Source organism: Tamandua tetradactyla, chromosome 12 (assembly GCF_023851605.1).
Source record: "Tamandua tetradactyla isolate mTamTet1 chromosome 12, mTamTet1.pri, whole genome shotgun sequence".
Lineage (NCBI taxonomy): Eukaryota > Metazoa > Chordata > Mammalia > Pilosa > Myrmecophagidae > Tamandua > Tamandua tetradactyla.
This window is the reverse complement of record NC_135338.1, coordinates 52,949,051-52,962,546: the sequence shown is the minus strand read 5'-3', so window position 1 is coordinate 52,962,546 and position 13,496 is coordinate 52,949,051.

Genomic DNA, 13,496 nt, shown 5'->3' with positions numbered 1-13,496 from the left:
AAGGATTTTCCTTTGCCTTAACTATATAAAAGAACATTAATGAATTAGGAGGGTATCAATTTTTAGAAAGGACACCAAGATAAATAGTAACACAAGTAACATTTGGTTATATTTCTTTGTTTTCTTTTTTTTTCTCCAGCATATGCACTTTATTGCCGTCATCAATACCCTAAAACCTATAGCACTTAAGTATGGAGGCTTTTAACAAAATGCATTTAGGTACATTTCTTAGGTTTTATTGAAATAAATTGCTGATTCCAGGTATTGTGATAACTAAATTGGATTTTCTTGAAGAATCGTTTGGTTGTCTATTTCATAAAATGTATTTTAATGTTCAGCTCCTTTTCTTGGCAACAAAATTGTATTGGTGATTTTACTAAGATTGAATTTAGGAGAAATAACATTACAATGAAGTGACATGCCCTAGTTATCACTGATTTCTTTTGGAACTTGGGACACTTAAATTGACATAGAAATTTTTAATGTCAGATCTTTCTTTGAAATTCAGCTGAACTGTTTGGGTAAAAAAATGCCAGTTTGAATTGAAAAGGGACAGCATTCAAAATGATGGAAATATTTGTGTGCAGTCACACTCACTGAAATACAATTTCAGTGAAGTAGATTAGAGAAAAGTTAAGTTGTCCATGAAAATAATAGGAAGTCTACTAGAAATTCATCTATTTTTGTCAATTCTGTCTCCCGGAATTCAGTCTCTGGCTGTGTTGAATTATAGTAGTATTTTTTTTAATGCTAATTAATCAAAAAAAATCATGCATTTTTTCACTGCTCTTTACTGACCCTTGATACACAGAATAAGATTCCCTGGACCTTTGAAATTGTAACGTTAAATATATATATATATTCCCTGGACCTGACCTTCAAAAGCTGGTTCTAGTAGGGGAACCAGCATATAAAGTAATAATCCAGTATGGTGTACTGAATGTTTTAATAGAGACATGTGTGAGGTATAGTGGTGATACAATAACTTTTCCTCAGTGGCCTTTTCAGAAGTCAAGGGAAAAAGCTTAAGCTAAAACTTGTGGGGGAAGGGGAGGTCACTTGGTAAACAAGGGAGAAAGGTATAATACAAAAGCATGGCAGGCACCAAAAAGAGAACCCCCAAATATGTAAAGCAAACTGATAGACTTGAAGGGAGGGAGAGATGGTTCTACATTAATGGTAGGAGAACTTTTTTTTTTCCTGTTTACAAATGACAAGATTTTCAATATTGCAGCTTTAAAAAAAATGTTTTTTTTTAATTTTGTAACAAACATTTTTTGCTTTAGTCTCACACATAAGGTGACATTTTAAAATATTAATTACCATCTATTTTCAGCACCCTGCAATAATGACATTCCTTTGTTCTTCCTCATGCAAAAACATTTTTTAAATTGGTACATTGTACATTTCACTATTATTGTACATTCTAGGCATTCCTAGATTATACCATCTCGATCTTTAACATCTATCTTTCTTTCTGATTTCATTTATGTCCCCAGCCCTCCTCCCTCTATCATTCTCACATACAGTTTCATTCAGTGTTTTAACATAATTATATTGGTTAGGTAGTATTGTGCTGTCCATTTCCGAGTTTTTGTATCCAGTCCTTTTGCACAGTCTGCATCCCTTCAGCTCCAATTATCCAATATCTTACCCTATTTCTATCTCCTGATGGTCTCTGTTACCAACGACATATTCCAAGTTTATTCACTAATGTCAGTTCATATCAGTGAGACCATACAGTATTTGTCCTTTAGTTTTTGGCTAGTCTCACTCAGCATAATGTTCTCAAGGTTCATCCATGTTGTTACGTACTTCATAAGTTTATTCTGTCTTAAAGCTGTTTAATATTCCATCGTATGTATATACCACAGTTTGTTTAGCCACTCGTCTGTTCATGGACATTTTGGCTGTTTCCATCTCTTTGCAATTGTAAATAATGCTGCTATAAACATTGGTGTGCAAGTGTCCGTTTGTGTCTTTGCCCTTAAGTCCTCTGATTAGATACCTAGCAGTGGTATTGCTGGGTCATATGGCAATTCTATATTCAGCTTTTTGAGGAACCGCCAAACTGCTTTCCACAGTGGTTGAACCATTTGACATTCCCACCAACAGTGAATAAGTGTGCCTCTTTCTCCACATCCTCTCCAGCACTTGTCATTTTCTGTTTTGTTGATAATGGCCATTCTGGTGGGTGTGAGATGATGTTTTTATTGAGAAATCTTCACACACAGTCCAACCATATTATGCAGTCAATTCCTCACAATATTACATAGTTGCGTATTTATGGCCATGATCATTTTTAGAACATTTGCATCACTCCAGAAAAAGAAACAAAAAGAAAAACACATCCCATACCCCTTACCACTCCCTCTCCTTAACCAATGGTAGGAGACTTTAATATACCACTTTAATAATGGATAGAATATCTAAATAGAAGGTCAATAAGGAAATAGAAGAGGGAATACTTACTAACTTAGCAAGTAGATCAAACAAATATATATAAAATACTTCACTCATCAACAATATAAATTCTTCTGAAATGTGCATGATCATCCTATAGGATAGACCATGTATTAAGTCACAATAAAAATCTCAATAGATTTAAAATGAAACATACAAAGTATCTTCTCTGACCACAGTGGAATGAAGCTAGAAATCAAAAACGGGGAAAACCAGAACATTCACAAATACATGGAAAATAATACACTCAAAAGATTTCTTCTTTACCTAGGTATATGGTTAATCTAATATTGCCCTTTATTTTTCACTTTCCTGTTCTCAAAAGTTAATTCACATTCTCAAGCATGGATGCCTTACTTTATACTGTTGAAGAAATGTGTATGTGGGATATTGATTTATCTTTACCTTGCTCCTCATTCCTTGTGTGTGTGGTTGAATGCTATCATTTGTGAATAAACAACTAATGTCAACGTATGGTCTTTTTTCGTGCTTCCAAGATGATCAGATTCTATTATGTTGTTAGTTGTCATTGTTAACCACCAGATTTTCCTCCCATGTATTATTCTTTCCACAATTCTGGAGTAGTAAGGTGGGGGTATCCCCTACCCCAGTCTGAAATTTTCTCCTCAACTTTTTCTTCAAAAACATTTTATATCAAATACAATCACCAAGTAAAGCAGTCTTCTCTACAAGTATTCTAAGAAGTGACTTTTTCCAGTCTAGTATTTCTTCATCATTGTCCACAGTAATTTCATGTTATTGCTATGCTGTGCTGGTCAACATAGTGTCTTCTTGCACCTAGAGATGGTGAGATTTCCTGGAAGAAGATTTCAGAATTTTCTGTATATCCTACTGATTATAAAGGTTCAGATATGCATATGGCCTTATAAAAGTTATAGTAATGATATTGTGATTCAAATACTACATAAATGTTGTTATTATTAGCCAGTAATAATAATAATAGATGGGGAAAATAGTAGAGACTTGGCATGGTCTTTTCCTCAGAGTTTTCCATCTTTCCACTGGCACAATTGGCCATATCGTTTAGTATACTAAGAAGATACGTGATCACTTAGGAGCCTTATCAGCCTCTGAGCCTTTACAAATACAGTGCTTACTGTGTATGTTATGAGTAAGGGAGCACACAAAATATGCAAGTGGGGCCAAATTTTCATCTGGACACCCACGGACCTTCTTTTTGAAGTCAATAATAACATGGGATGGAACAAGAAGAGAATTTGGGGAAGAAACATGAAGAAAAGGATAATTTTCCCTGTCCATATCATGATTTTGTGTGCATTAAATTTTCACACAGTGCCTAACCTCGATTCTATTTTACTTCAGTCTCAATGACAGAAGAAAAAAAAAAAGAATACACTGGAGGTCACTCTTATGCATGTTTCAGTCAGCCATTGCTACCTATCATAACTTGCCAAACTCCAACCAAAACCATTTCTGCCAATCCTAAAGAATGCTTAGGGCATTATATAAGATTCTACAAAGTTTCCATGCACAAGGGTAATTTCCCAAAACCTACAACCTCCAGATGGGTCCCTGGACCAGATTACTCCTGAAATGCAGAGGGGCTAGCACTTCCAGAACATCAACTAGTTCCATCCCCCTATCCCATATTATCAACAGCCCCTTCCAACATGAAAAAGTTGGAATGGCTGTCGCCCAAATAACCCTAAAGAGTGGGAGAAAGATCAAAGATGATGGTGAAGCTATACAGAAAAGGCGAGGTTAAACAAATGAGTATGAGTGCTGAATCATTATACTGATATTTCTTTTAGCCTCTAGTACCTTAGAGCAGCTAGAAATAAAAACCTAAAATTGTGGAATTCTAACACATACCAAACTCTGGAATCTGTTCTACAACTAATTGTTGCTATGTGCTTTGAAATGTATTGCTTTTATGTATTGTGTTATTTAAAGAGAAAGAGGAGTATAACAGAGAAGTTAGGATTAACAAATGAGTATGACTGCTCAATCATATTGATATTTCTGTTGGTCTCCAGTGTCTTGGAGCAGCTAGAAGAAAAAATGAAAAATCGTGGAACTGTAACCCATACCAAACTTTAAAATCTGTTCTATAACTACTTGTTAAAAATGTACTTGGAAATTTATTGCTTTTTTTGTATATGTGCTATATTTCATAATTTTAAAAAGTTTAATAATAAAAAGATTTACTTGTATAACTTGAAAAAAAAAAAAGAACAATCTCAAATTGGTGATCCAAGCTCAGATCTAGAGGAACTAAAAAAAGAAGAGCTAACTAAACTCAAAATGAGCAGAAGGAAGAAATTAAAGATTAGAGTTGAGATAAATGAAGTAGAGAATAGAACAACAGAATCAACAAAATTGGCAAGCCTATAACTTAAACTAACAGAGAAAAAAGAAGAGGATGCAAACAACTAAACTCAGAAATAAAAATGGGTGCATTACTACCAACCCCACAGAAATAAAAAAGATTAGAAAGATACTATGAAAAATTGTGCCAATAATTTAGATGTTAGATAAAACGACCATCCTAGAAATAAACTACTGACACTGATTCAAGAAGAAATGGAGCTATCAACAGACGAATAACAAGAAAAGAGATTGAATCAGTAAAGATAAATCTCCCAGTAAAGAAAAGTCCAGACCAGAAGGCTTCATTGGTGAATTTTTCCAACATTAAAAGGATACCAATTCTGTTTGAATTCTTCCAAAAATCAAGAGGAGGGAACACTTCCTTACTCTATGAGGCCCCCATCACCCTAATACCAATGTCAGATAGATATTACAAGAATAGAAAATTGCAGACTACTATCCTATATGTATATGATGCAAAAACCCTCAACATTATACTAGCAAACTGAATCCAATGGAACATTGAAAGGATTATAGACCACAATCAAGTGGGACTTATAAAAGGAATGCAAGGGTAGTTCAACATGAAACTCAACCAATGTAATACACTACATTAATAGAGGAAGGAAAAACAGTCAGCTCAACTGAGTTACCAAAGGTAGTTTACAAAATTCAGCATCTTTCTTGATAAAAACACTCAAAAACTAGGAATGGAAGGGAACTTCCTCAATAACATGAAGGACATTTATGAAAAACCCACAGCTAACATCAAAATCCATCATGAAAAATTGAAAGCTTTCCCTCTAAGATCAGAAACAAGACAAGGATGCTCACTGTCACCATTACTATTCAAAATTGTACTGGAAGTTCTAACTAGAACAATTGGGGAAGAAAAAAAATGACATCCACATTGAAAATGAAGAAGTAAAACTTTTCCTTTTACAGATGACATGATCCTATCTGTAGAAAATCTCAAGGAGTCCACAAGAAAGCCTCTAGCCCTAATAACTTCAGCAAAATGATGAGTTACAAAATCAATATGCAAAAATAAGTTTTTGCTGATTTCTGTACACCAGCAACAGCAATCCAAAAAGCAAATAAAAATATGACATTTACAATAGCAACTAAAAGAATAAAATTTGTGATATAAATTTAGCCAAGAATGTAAAGGACCCTAATATGGAAAACTACAAACCATGACTGAAAGAAATAAAAGAAGACATAAATAACTGGAAGGATATTTTATGTTCATGAATGGAAAAATTAGTATCATTAAGATGTCAATTTACCCAAAACCATGTACAAATCCAATATAATTCCAATAAAAATTTCAACAGCCTTCTTTACAGAAATGGAAAAGTTAGTCATCCAGTTCATATGGAATTGCAAGGGACCACAAATAGCCAATCCATCTTGAAAAAGAAGAAAAAAATTAGAAGACTCACACTTCCTGATTTCAAAACTTATTAGAAATCTACAGTAATCAAGGCAGTGTGGTACTGTCATGAGGACAGAGACATAGGCCAGTGCAAAAGAACTGAGAATTCAGAAATAAACTGTGGTCAACTGATTTTTTTACAGGAATGCTAAGTCTACTCAATGGGGAAAGAATAGTCTCTTCAAAAAATGGTGCTGGGAGAATATGTATACCTATATGCAAAAGAATGATGGTAGAGTCCTACCTCGCACCAGGCACAAAAATTAACTCAAAATGATCAAATAATAACTAAAATATAATTTGATAAATATAAGAACTAAAACTGAAAAATATGAGAAGAAAATATGGGGGAATATCTTCGGAACCTTGTATTAGGCAATGGATTCTTAGATTTTGCACCAAAAGCATGAGAACAAAATAAAAAATAAATTTAAAATTTTTGTATATTAAAGGGTATTATGACAACCTACAGAATGGGAGAAATTTTTGGAAACCATATCTGGTAAGGGTTTATCATCCCGAATGTATAAACTGCTCCCACAGCTCAACATCAGAAAGGCAAAAAAATAAATAAATAAAATGCAATTTAAAAGTGATCCAATGATTTGAATAAACATTTGTCCAAACAAGATATACAAATGGCTAATAAGCACATGAATAGATGCTCAACATCATTAGCTATTAGGGAACTGCAAATCCAAACCACAATGAGATACCACTTCACAATAGAATGGCTATGATTAAGAAAAGTGAAAACAGTAAGTATTGGTGAGGATGCAGAAAAATAGGAACCTTCATGCACTTGGTATAAATAAAAAATGGTGCAACCACTATGGAAAACAGTTTGGCAATTCCTTAGAAAGTTAAATATAGAATTACCGTATAACTGGCAACCCCACTTTTTGGTATATACCCACAAGAATTGAATGCAAGAACATGAATAGATAGTTGACCATTGTTACAGTCTAACTCTTGGAGGACTTGGGTTGGGGCAGCCTGAAAATCAAAGGACATGTCAGGCACAGAGTTAGACATGAGTTTTATCAGGACTTTGAACAGAAGATTCTTTCCGATGGTAGCTGGTTGGGAAATGGAAGTTAGTGCTCTGCAAAAGGGGTGAGGAAGATTTAGAACAAGGGCGTGAAAACAGAATTTCAGCAGGGTCTTGTGACACAGGGGGTTAGAGGTTACCAACAGTGTTCAAAGTGGGGAGAGATTAATGCTTTGTTTACAATATTATCTGTACATTTTTTCACCACCACCACCCACAGGAGACTGTGGCAGATGGTCAAGCTATGTAAATAGCCTTGTGGGAGCATGGTGAAATTTGCTTTTTGTTCTCCTTCCCAGGTGAAGGTAAAAGCAAGTTGGCCTTAAAGGGAATACTAAAGAAGGCATTAGTTAAATCTAAAACAAAGTGATAACAACATAATTGAGCGCTAATTCCTTGTAGTATAGAGGCAATCTTCAGAATACTGCATACAAAGATGGCATTACTTTAAGCTCCTCTGAATGGAGCACAGTAGCTTTTGTCACATGTACTGCCTTGTTAGTCATCCAAGCAGGGGCCATGTTATGGCTGATGGTGTTTCTCGGTCTCCTTTTTTTCTCACTCAAATTTAGTTGTCCTACTATCTGCTGCAAAACAGTTAGCAACCCCACTGGAGTTTTCAGGACTTCCCCATACTCTTGTGGTGGTTCCCATTCATCTAGAGGGCAGCCACCCCTCTGCACATGGACTATACAGGCCAATTTGGGATTTCTCCCACTGATTCTCCCTTCCAAAGACTCGTGCCTGCTGTTGCAAGTAGCTCTTTGGTCTCCTGGCTGGCCCATCAATTGTCCCAACCCAGCTCTCAAAGAGCTAGGGTCAACACAACCCCAAGACCAGAGAACACATCAAACACATCAGGCATAGAGTTAGACATGAATTTTATTGGGACTTAGAAACAGAAGATTCTTCTCAATGGTGACCAGTTGATAAATGGGAGTTAATTCTCCACAAAGCAGGGTGGGAGAATGTAAAGGCTTATAATGGTTTAGGACAAGGATGTGAGAACAGTTTCAGCAGGGTCTTGTGATACAGGAGTTTGGAGGTTTGTTATCAACAGTGATCAATGGAATGGAGTTTTTTTTTTAATTTTAACTTTTTTTATTAATTAAACAAATTAACAAACAAAACATTAAGATATCATTCCATTCTACATATACAATCAGTAATTCTTAATATCATCACACAGTTGCATATTCATCATTTCTTAGAACATTTGCATCGATTTAGAAAAAGAAAAAGACAACAGAAAAAGAAATAAAACGATAATAGAGAAAAAAAGATTATACATACCATACCCCTTACCCCTCACTTTCATTTACCACTAGCATTTCAAACTAAATTTATTTTAACATTTGTTCCCCCTATTATTTATTTTTATTCCATATGTTCTACTCTTCTGTTGATATAGTAGCTAAAAGGAGCATCAGACACAAGGTTTGGAATGGAGTGTTAATGCTTTGTTTTTGATACCATCTGTACATTCTGCCTCCCCCCTCCCTGAGGAGATATGATGACCGTTGACTTCTGTCCTGGTCATTGTAGGCAGCTATGTGCGGTAACTTATTCTCAATATGGAAGGGAAGCATGTGCCCTGGGTTTCCACGATGATCAATATTCATGATAGTACTTATCTCAATAGCCAAAAAGTAGAAGCAACTCAAATGTCCATCAACAGATGAATGGATAAACAAACATGGTATATACATACAATGGAATACTATTCAGCCAAAAGAAGGAATGAACTTCTGATATATGTGACAAAATGGATGAAACTTGAAGAAATCATGTTGAGTGAAATAAGCCAAACAGAAAAGGACAAATACTGTATGATTTCATTTATATGGAAATATTAGAAAATGCAAAGTGGTAGAAACAGAAAGTAGATTATAGATGACCAGGGGTAGGTGTGTGGGTGGTCAGGAATGGGAAATAATGCTTATTGGGTACAGCATTTTATTTGGGGTGATGAAACATTTTGTAATGAATGGTGGTGATGTAGCACAACATTGTGGATGTAATTAATACTACTAAATTGTATATTAGAAAGTGATTTAATGGATAATTTTATGTTTGTGTTTTTTTTAATGCATGGAGGAGTAAATATGACTGACCTGTGGATTGCCAACAAATCTGGTGGTGTTTGTGTTTTTTTAATGCATGGAGGAATAAATATGACTGAGTTGTGGTCTGCCAACAAATCTCGCGTGCCTAGAGAAGAGGGAATTGGGAGAGTTAAAGGTGGACATATGTTTGAGCCAGATCCAAAGAGCTTTGTAAGCGAGCAAAACTTTGTCCAAGGCAGGGGGTAGCCACTGTAAGATTTTAAATAGCAAAAGAACATTTGTGAAATTATTTCTTTAAGGATCCCTCCTAAAGTGTTAGGACTTTTTTTGGTCATTCAAGTCCCAGTGCCTGATGCATAATAACATTCTCTTTGTTAACAAAGATTTGCATCTTAGAAAGTTTACTGACAGCAGTATGAATCAATGTTGAGATTGGAGTCAGAAAACCAATTCAGAATTCCTTGGCCTGTAGTACCCAAGATACCAAGATGGCTCGAACTAAGCATTAGCAAAGAAAACAGATGGAAGAGAGCTAGTTGAGAATGGGCAATATTTGAGGCTAATTAAAATAATGACTGATGTGGAAGAGTTGAGGAGGAAAGAATAAAGAGCGACTCCAGATACTTGCCAGCATTAATTCATTCAACAGACATAAAAAACACTAGAGATAGAAAGTCAATTAAGACATAAGCCCTGCCATCAAGACGTTTATAGAGTTGATTAAACCAACCATTATGATATTATATAAATGGTACTATGTATGATAGAGACACATACAGGAACTCAGAGGCGGGATTAGGATGTGTAAATAAGTAGGAGATCAGGGAAGACTTCCTGAGAAGGTGATCATTGAGTTTTGCAGGGCGAGTTATCTTACAAAATTGGATAAAGTTGAAGACATGCTGAATTTCTAGTTGAGTTATTAATCAGAATATGTAATTCAGAAAATCTAATACCTAAGTCATATATAGCTTCAGGGGCAATGTCAATTGCCCCTGAAGCTCCAGAGCCTACATTCTGACTTCAGGCATTGATTTTTTCACTTTATAATGCTTATTATTACTGACTTCCTCAATCAGGCAAGAAGGCCTAATGAAATTAACATTAATTCAATATTTAGTGCCTGTTTTGCCAAACACTGTTCTAGGGGCTGGGGATTTAACGCTGAACAAAATAAAATCCTTTTGGAGAGTTTATATCCTAGTAACAGATTAATTGCATGTATTTTTCCAAATAATACATTAATATAAGTCAAATCAAGAGTTAAATTGTATACAGTGAAGTCTCCCTCCCACCCCTGTCTCCAGTTTGTCTAGTTCCCTTCCCATTTCACACATGTACCTCTAGGTTTCCTTTATAGTCTTCCAACAATTTGTAATGTACATGCACAAAAAATAAATTTGTATTTTCTCCCAGGGACACACATTTTTTTCTTAAACAGATTGTTTTTCACTCAATGAGACTGTGATTTGTCAATCCCTAATTAGGCCACAGTTCCTAATCTGTACTGTTTCCATAATACAAGAACTGTATGCTGTGGACACAGAGATGTTCAATAAATGGTCTTGAAAACCTGGTCCTCACCAGCAGTCCCCATTTCCTATCTCCCGCTGCCCCTTCTGCTCTTCTGAATGAACCTGCACTCTCCAATGTCACCAATAGATTCCATGGCAACAAAACCTAGTGTGTTTTTTTGTAAATCCTTATGTGGCTTGACCTCTTTGCAGCAACTGACGCCGGGTTGCTCCTTGAAACACGTTCTCTTTCCAGGGCTTCCATAATAGTATGCTCTGCTTTTCCTCCCTCCTCCGTGGTTGCTCCTTCTCTATCCTTAGGTTTCTTTTAGATTCTCTTCTCTATGTTTTCCTTTCCTCAAGATGATCTTATTCACTTCAATAGTTTCAGCTACCTTTTTTATGTGACTCCCTGGTTCTACAGCACAAACCAGCCTCATGATCTCCAGACCCAGACACTAATCATCACCACTTACTTGAATGTCTTACAGATATTTCAAATTAAACATCACAAAGATTTAAACTTTTCACATTCTTCTTTTCCCAAAACATTGCTCCTTCTCCAGTATTCTTTATATCAATAAATAACACTCTTTCCCAAGTGGCTGCCTAGGATAGTACAGTGGTTTGGAGCTGTACGTACCCCAGGAAAAAAAAAACACAACACAAAACACATGTTCTTAAACTTAACCCATTCTTGGTGAGTGTGAACCCATTAAAAGTGGGATATTCTGATGAGGGTCCATCAGTTAAAATGTGGCCAACTCAATCAGGATGTTCTTAATCCTGTTACTGGAGTTCTTTATAAGCAGAACAAAAGTCAGACAGAAAGAGAGAAAGCCACGGGAAACAAGAAGCTGAAGTTTAACGGAACCCAGAAGAGAAGGGAGAGCCAGGACTGGCAGCTATTGCATTGCCACACAACAGAAAAGCCAGAACCAAGGATCACTGGCAGCCAGCCACAGAATGCCAGTCTCTGGGACGAAAGCATCACCTCAATAATGCCTTCATTTGAACTTTTTCTTAGCCTTAAAATTGGAGATGGAGTGAGGCCATTCAGAGTGATAACTAGGAAAATATCACTAATTTACATAGTTCATATATTCCCATTGTATAAGCCAAACCATTTGTGCTGGTTTGAGGTTATTGTGTACCCTAGAAAAGCCATTTTCTTTTTCCTAGTCCAATCTGGTGGAGGCAGACCAATTGTGGGTGGGACCTTTTGATTAGATGGGTTCCATGGAAATATATCTCTGCTCATTCAAGGTGGGTCTTAATCTGTTTACTGCAGTCCTTTAAGAAGGTCCCATTTTGGTAATTCTCAAAGCTGACACAGACACTTTTGGAGATGAAGAAAGAAACACCCCCCCCCCCCCCCGAAAGCTGTTTGAAACTAGAAGCCCGGAGAAAAAGCTAGCAGCCATTGCCATGTGCCTTCCCAGCTGGCAGAGAAACCCCGAATGTCATCCCTGCCACCCCATTTCTGGTATAGTACATTTCTGGCAGCATTAACAAACTAAAACACCATTGCATGGTATTTACTTGAATAGCTAAGGAAATAAAGCAGATACCCAGGAGTGTTCTCTGAGTCTTCCATATCTTTCTCCCCACTCCCTAACCGAATTATTTTGAGTGTCCCTATTTCTTAATTATCACTCTGAATGGCCTCACTCCATCTCCAAGCCACTATCCTAGTCCAGGTCACCATCATCATCGAGTCCAAGATTCCTTCACCAGCAACTGCTCTCTTCTGGGACTACAATGATCTATCTGAAAAATAAACCTGGATATGTCTCTTTCTCTTTAAAATACTTTGTTTAGTTCACCATTAACCTTAAAAGGTACACCTTTCTTAACCTAGTTTCAATATGTAAGATTTGCTCCTAACCTATCCCTTCAGCTTCATCAACCACCAACACTTTACTGAACTTATTAGTTGACCCCAAATGATACTTCGTCTTCAGGGACAGAGTACTTTCACTAGTACAAGCTGCCTGGATTTGAACCCTGGCATGGCAACTTACTAGTTAACTTTGGACACTGTGCTATTCTTAACCCCTCTGGGCTGCACTTTTCTCACAAGTGAAATAGGGATGATACTAATACCTACATTAAAGCTTGCCATATTCAATTTGTTGATATACGGAAGGCTGGTACTAATGTCTAGCCCATAGTAAGCACTACATAAATATTAACTATTTTTTTTACACAAAAATGATACAATGATGCCTTTTCTCTGAGGTTTTAAGTGGAAGAGGCCGTTAGATATTAAATATTTATATGAAAAATATAATATATGAAAAGCACACAGTAAAGTGAAAAGGAAAAAAGACCATAAAACCCAATGGTCCTTATCCAGAGCCTTATCCAGATGGCTTAAAATCCAACAGCAAGGGTGGAAAAGGAAGAGGATCCTCCAGACGGCAGGGGGCGCTGCACTAATACGAGCCAACCAGCTATCAGGAGATGGAAAGCTGTGCACAAAGATCACGTGTCCTCACGTTTACCGCCCGGTGTTCACACGCTCTGCGCTCCACGTGACTTGCATTCCAGGAGATGATTGGTCTGTGCCAGACACGTGAACAGGGGGAGAACAAGGCGGAGCGGGGTGG